At 37.0% G+C, this 6,657-nt stretch overlaps 1 pseudogene; it reads left to right on the top strand.

Annotated features, from left to right (window-relative positions):
* Window positions 1-5,814: 5,814 nt before the first annotated feature.
* On the top strand, window positions 5,815-5,917 carry LOC132229074 (small nucleolar RNA U109; annotated as a pseudogene).
* The last annotated feature ends 740 nt before the right edge of the window (window positions 5,918-6,657 follow it).

Genomic DNA, 6,657 nt, shown 5'->3' with positions numbered 1-6,657 from the left:
CAGATATCAGAGGGAGTGGAGAGTGGAGGAGGGAAGAGATTTACCAAAGAACCTATATGCATAGCCCATGAACTCTGACAATAATGTGGTGAACGCTTTGAGTGAGGTGTTGGTTGGGTGGTCAGATGCAAAGTAGTGGGAAATGGGGGAATCTGTAATACTGTTAATAATTAAAAATGGTATGTTTTTAAAAATTATGAAATATAAAAAATAAGCCTATCCTAGAAGCAGAACACTTGGTCACCCCAATATTTCTTCTTCAGTGTTAGTCTATGTGGATATTTTTTAAGAAAGGCTTTGTTCTCACTGTTTCTTGATGGTAAGCAAGCAAACAATTCCTAGGTACTCAGGAAGGATCTTCTTTATTATAAACTAAAATCTATTTGAGGGTCAAAGTAGAGATGAGTGATTCCTTAAAGGACCAATTCAATAGTTAATGTGTGCCACCATACAGACTGAAGATACAGTGATTTCTCATGCAACTATTTCTCTTTCTCTTGCCTTGGATACCCTAATTTTCAAGGGATATAACTGCAAAGAAATGTAATAAATTGAATTAAGTTGGTAATAATTGGTTAAGTAAATACAGATACAAGAAAATGACACTGTATTTCTTCAAACTAGGATTATGAAGACTCTCTATTACTTTGTAAGTAATTTATTAAAGTAAAATTTAAGCTTTGTAAATAAGTTAAATTTTATAATTCAAAGAAGAACTTTTCTTAACACACTACTTGCATATTATTCTCTTCAAAGTCAGGTATTTGAAAGTCAAAATTGAGTTCTTCCTGATACATCTGCATAGTTTACTGGCTAAGTATGTTATAGATCAGGGGTCCTCAAACTATGGCCCGCGGGCCACATGAAAATACAAATATTGTATTTGTTACAGTTTTCTATTTTTACTTCAAAATAAGATATGTGCAGTGTTCATAGGAATTTGTTCATAGTTTTTTTTAAAACTATAGTCAGGCCCTCCAACGGTTTGAGGGACAGTGAACTGGTCCCCTGTTTAAAAAGTTTGAGGACCCCTGTTATAGGTCCTTAATAAGCTCTGTTCTGTTTAAGAGTTGGTCCTCCCTCTCACATGCAATCCTTCTCTCCTCTCACCAGCACATTATGAATAAATCATAGCCTACTACCTTATTTCTATTTTTCATATAAAATATTCTTTATAGTATTAGAATTTAGCATAGTTGAGAGGCCTTGATAGAAGGGAGTTAAAGAAACTAATGGGAAATGCAAAATGCATACAATGAGCAGTTGCTATATCCTCATTAGTCTTCACAAATTGAAGAAAAACTACAAAGGGCCAAGTATGAATAACACATTTCATACAGAAAAAGTAAAAAAAAAAAATGTACTTTGGTCCACATGGTCTAGGTGAATTCTGGAACTAACAAACTGCACATCCTGGCTATAATCTCATTTAGGCATGGAACACTGGGGCAATTGAGCAAACAAATTTGTTGGAAGCACTCAAGGTTTTCTTAGATAAATATTTCTGTTGTCCTAATACACACATATAGACTATATTAAGTTACCTAGAAGAAAGAAACAAAACATTTAATCCTCTTGGAACACCTACCTTTGCCAAGCACAAGGTTGGATTTAAGTTTTTCACTAACACGTTTTCATATTTTTTTTTTATTATTGGAAAGTATACACATGTGCTTAATAAATTAACAAGTACAATTTTTTAAATTAAATATAGACACAGTAGGTCCATGTATAGGTAAATAATCGAGACAAGACTATATAAGTAGAACAGGAGTGGGTGTAATACACAAGTCTTTCAAAATGTAAACATTGAGCTATAAATTTGTTCTAATCATAGGATTGAAATAACCCAAAAAGTATTCCTAAGAATCACCATTAATCTGAATATTCTCACAATTGTTTTTACTTTTTTTTTTTTGCTACTACAGCTGTTCACTACATGTCTACACCAGCATTCCCCAAATGATATTCCATTAATGAACAGATTTCCCATAAAAAAAATGGTTTTCATGTTTAAATTAGTTACTAAGTTAAGGATGAAAAAAATTATACCTTTATATTACAGAATTTTTCAGTCTTTAATTGCTAAAATAGAAATTTTCATCTTTAATTGCATAAACTTTCAATGATTTCATGTTTTCTGTCTATTCTTCTTTCTGTTCTTTGTTTTTATTATCCACTAGTAGCCCTGAGCACGAATCTGTGTGCCAGTAGGTTGCTGCCGCCCTCCTGTAGCTCTCTGCCCCCGGCTGGTAGCCAGAAGGTCGCTACCCAGCCCTCTTGCAGCTGCCTTTGCCCCCTCTCCCCTCCCCCTATCATAGCTTGCTGCCCTGCCCCCTCCTGTAGCTCTCCATAGCCCACTTGTACCTCCTGCTGATCCATGATCTGGTAGTGATGTACTTGGTCGTTACACCTCAGGGTATAATGGCTAATTAGCATATTCCTCTCTTATTATATAGGGTGCTTTCTCTTTTTATTTTATTTCTTCTTAGTTTCCTCCTTCCTTCCTTTCTTTCACCCTATCCATCTCTGTTTCTTGGTTTATTTGGATTACTTCTAGGTCTACTCTGCCTGATTCAAGTTCCTTATGAAGGGCACCCTCAGCAAAGGCAACCACCCTGTCTTTGGCAACCACCTGCCACTGGTCTTTTCCAGCAATCCATCTCTAGGGCCATCGTATTGCCTGCAGCATGCTTGGAGTTTATAGCTCCTGCCTCCTCTGTTCCATCTTTGGGCCCCAGGGATTACCATCTTTTGCAACATTCTTTCACTGGACTGGGAAGAGTGAGGTTTCTTTTCAGGCTCATTAGGGAAATGCAAATTAAAACCACAATGAGATATCACTACACACCTATTAAAATGGCTAAAAAAAGGACTAACCATGATATGTATTGGTGGGAATTTGGAGAAACTTGAACTCTCATACATTGCCCATCAAAATGTAAATGGTCAATGTTACAGGATTCCAGGGACAGGGAAACTGAGACAGGAAAGTTAAAACAAGGCCAAACATGCTGGGATCCAACCCCAGCAGGTCCAGGGGTCCCCAAAGGTGTGGACGGAGTCGGTGAAGAAGGAATGACACAGAGGCAGCGTTCAGTTGATCAGCATGGTTGGGTTCTCTTGCCAGGTTCTGTAGCCAGGTTCTGTAGCCATGTTCCCTCGCTAGGTTCTCCAGCCAGGTTCAGTCACCAGGTTCTAGTCAGGTTCTCTTGCCATGTTCTATCCAGGTTCTGTAGCCAGGTTCTGTCTCTAGGTTCTTTAGCCAGGTTCTGTGTCTAGGTTCTGTGGCCAGTTTCTGTCCAGGATCTTTTGCCATGTTCTCTCGCTAGGTTCTGTGTCTAGGTTCTGTGGCCAGTTTCTGTCCAGGATCTTTTGCCATGTTCTCTCCAGCAAAGTTCTTCTGTCTCTAGGTTCTGTGTAGGTTCTGTGTCTAGGTTCTGTGTCCTGTTGTCTTGTTACATCTGTATTTATACCAGTTGATTCCAATCCTATCAATCTCTATTCCAAAGGTTAGGGCGTTTCTTATCTCCATTCCAGGGAGTAAAGATTATGTAGCTTAAGCATGATTGTTCGTAGTTAAAGTGATTAATTACCCGCCTGGCACTTAGTTAAGGGGTTTTATTCCCTCCCTAACTTCAGGGGAAAATCCCTACCTGGGGAAACAACCTTTCTCAGAGAGGTGACCTTGGTTAAAACACATAGTGCCAAGAAGGTGAGCAAACATATTAAGAACAGTATGCCATATATGCCAGGTCCCTTGAAACAGCAAGGATGGACCGGCTCCCGGCACAAACAGTATGGGCAATTTGCAGCCAGCTTGTTACTAAGAAGCTGTTATCTTCCCCAGCAAGGACATTAGAGCAAATGGTAAAACAAACAAACAAACAAACAAAAAACAAACTGCCTAATGAGAGAATGCAGAATGGGAAGGGGGGAAAGGGAAAAGAAAAAGGGAGAGTTTTCTCCCCTAAGCAGAGAAGCCAGCAGTCTCAAGTCTTGACAAGAAAAAGTTTCCAGGTGCTTCTCATGATTTCTGGGAAAGCCACAATAAAGTAAAAAAAGGGACCTTGAGAATTAATCTGTACCAAAATATTCAGCAGAGGAATTTTGAGACCTATAGACAGGAGGATATATAATGCCTCAGACCTCCACACAGCTTACTCTTCAGATTAGCTGAGAGTCCATCTGCACTTCAAAATCCAGATGTATAGGTTTGCTTGCTTTGCTTTTTCAATAAAGGTGCATGCTTTAATAGATTGGCTTTTCACAACGCAGTCAAGGTCTCTCATATAAATTCGAGCTTTGGGACAGACCTCTTCCGCTGACTGGCTCAGGGTCTGTGTGGTAACACCTCTCTGGTGCCAGTGAGAGGTGCCTATAACATTCAATCATTTTGTAGACAATTTGCAGTCTATATATTTTAAATTAAACCTATACTTATCATAAAATAGACTCATTTCAATCCAGGCATTTGTCCAAAAGAAAAGATGGCATATGTCTATTCAAAGTTTTGTATGCAAATGTAATAATAGGTTTGATGTGACAGCCAAAAACAAGAAAAATTCAAATTTCCATCAAACAGTGAATCAATATACTAGGAAAAATTGCTTGGCAATAAAAAAGAAGGAACTATTAGTAGACACACACATTGTTGAATCACAAAGTAATTATGAATAAAAAAAGCCAGAGGTAAGAAGAGTACACGTTGTATAATTCCATTTATATAAACTCTAGAAACTGCAAACTGATCTACAGTGACAGAAAGCAGACCAGCAGTTGTCTGGGAAAGGGCAGGGTATGCAAAGAGAGCATATTAAAGGGCAAAGGAAACTTGTGGCGGCGACAGATATATTCACTATATTAATTGTGGTGATATTTTTAAGGTATGCACATACAAAATGTTACCAAAGTATTCACTTTAAGTATGTACAGTTTGTTGTCTGTCAATTGTACCTCAATAAAGCTGTTTTAAAATGTCCTTATTTTGCTGATGTCACAAGCATATTCACTATGATTTACCTCAATCTGTTATCAAGTCAGCCTCTTTCTCTCATATCCCTCTCCTTATTTCATTGTAATACCACTTCTTAACATGAAGATTAACATGAAATATTATCATAATATCAGATGTCATGATCACAGGCCTATACTAGAAAAAATAAGGTTTATTTTCTGCCCAAGCTATTAGCCTGAGTCTTTCTAACTTATATACCATAATGTTGAAATGTTGGGCCTTGCAAAATGCAAATTTAACTGTGTCTCTTTCTGACTTAAAAGTCTGTACTAGTATTTCATAGTCTCCAGAAAAAAGACCCAGGTTTATGCAAGACCTATGAAACCCTAAGATACTTTACCATGATCTTCCTTTCCCCAGCCATGCATACCTACACTTCAGGCATACAAATTAGTATTCAGAATGTTCTGACCATGTCTGTGCCTTTCTTACTGTTGTAGGTTTGCATTTGCTGATAATTTTTCCTGTAATTATCCACTTCTCATTTTCTCACAGTGAAGTTTCTTGGTCTTCCAATTCAGCTTCTAATTCTCTTGGTCATTCCTAGAGTCAATTATTGTTTTTCTCAGTACTGGTGTTGTACTTTGAATACACATTTATAATTACACTTATTCCTTTCTCTCCTGCATTTTAATAATGGGTTACAGTGAGCTATTTTAGAAGGGTTTATCTTTTTTCAGCACTCAATCCCTAGCACCAGTACTTGGTACTGATATGTCAATGAATGTTTACTCAATTTAATTAACTGTTGAACATTCTTAGGCTTATGGACCCATTTAATCAGGCATTAATTACTCATGTAAGTTCCACAGAAAAACCTGAGCTTGCTACATAAAAGGAGTTCTCAGGGCTGCCAACCTTACAGTAGAGGTTGAGTAGTAGTATATTTCTTCTACATAGAAGAAAAAAAAAACAAAACCTGAGCTGAAGTCATTAATCTCAACAATAAGAACACTTTACATTCTTGCCTTTATTTCCAGAAATTACAAAATTAGCTGCTTCTGTTTCTTCTTAATGTAGCAATTTTCAACTTTTTTATCTCATGATACAAACAAATTAATTATTAAAATTCTGCAACTCACCATAAAATATATATTTTATACCTATCTGACAAAAAAAAGAAAAAGGTATACTTTTGATTCATTCATACCGATGTCTATTGTGTGGGCTGTTGTCATTTTTTTTTTTTTATTTGACAATCTAAGGGAAAAGAAGTCAGTGCCCCTGACTAAATAGGTTTTACATGTTTTAAAATTCTTGTGGCACAATGATTGATAATCACTGTCTTATGTAATGTGAAATAGTTCAAGCAGGTTGCTAGGAGTTTCACTGTGTTGTTTGAGTGTAGGCTGAGAAGGCTGCCTCAGTCCAGGTTAGATGTTAGTGCTTAGAAGCTATAAAAAATCAAGTTTGTCTTGGAAAATGCATCTTTACAAGGAGCACAGAGGCAGAGTATTTCAAGTAGTTGCCAGGGAAAAACATTTCAGAGAAATGTAGTCCAATTCCACAAGAGTCAATGAAAGAGAGATAAGACCTGGAAGTGTCAAATATGGTCTGCAGTACTTTTTAATGTTACCAATATTGCTTTAAAAATGAATACAATAACATTCTTCCCTCTTTCTTGCTTTTTGTGCAATCAG

Source organism: Myotis daubentonii, chromosome 2 (assembly GCF_963259705.1).
Source record: "Myotis daubentonii chromosome 2, mMyoDau2.1, whole genome shotgun sequence".
NCBI lineage: Eukaryota > Metazoa > Chordata > Mammalia > Chiroptera > Vespertilionidae > Myotis > Myotis daubentonii.
Note: the sequence above shows the minus strand (reverse complement) of the source record. Positions and strands in the feature narration are given on the sequence as shown.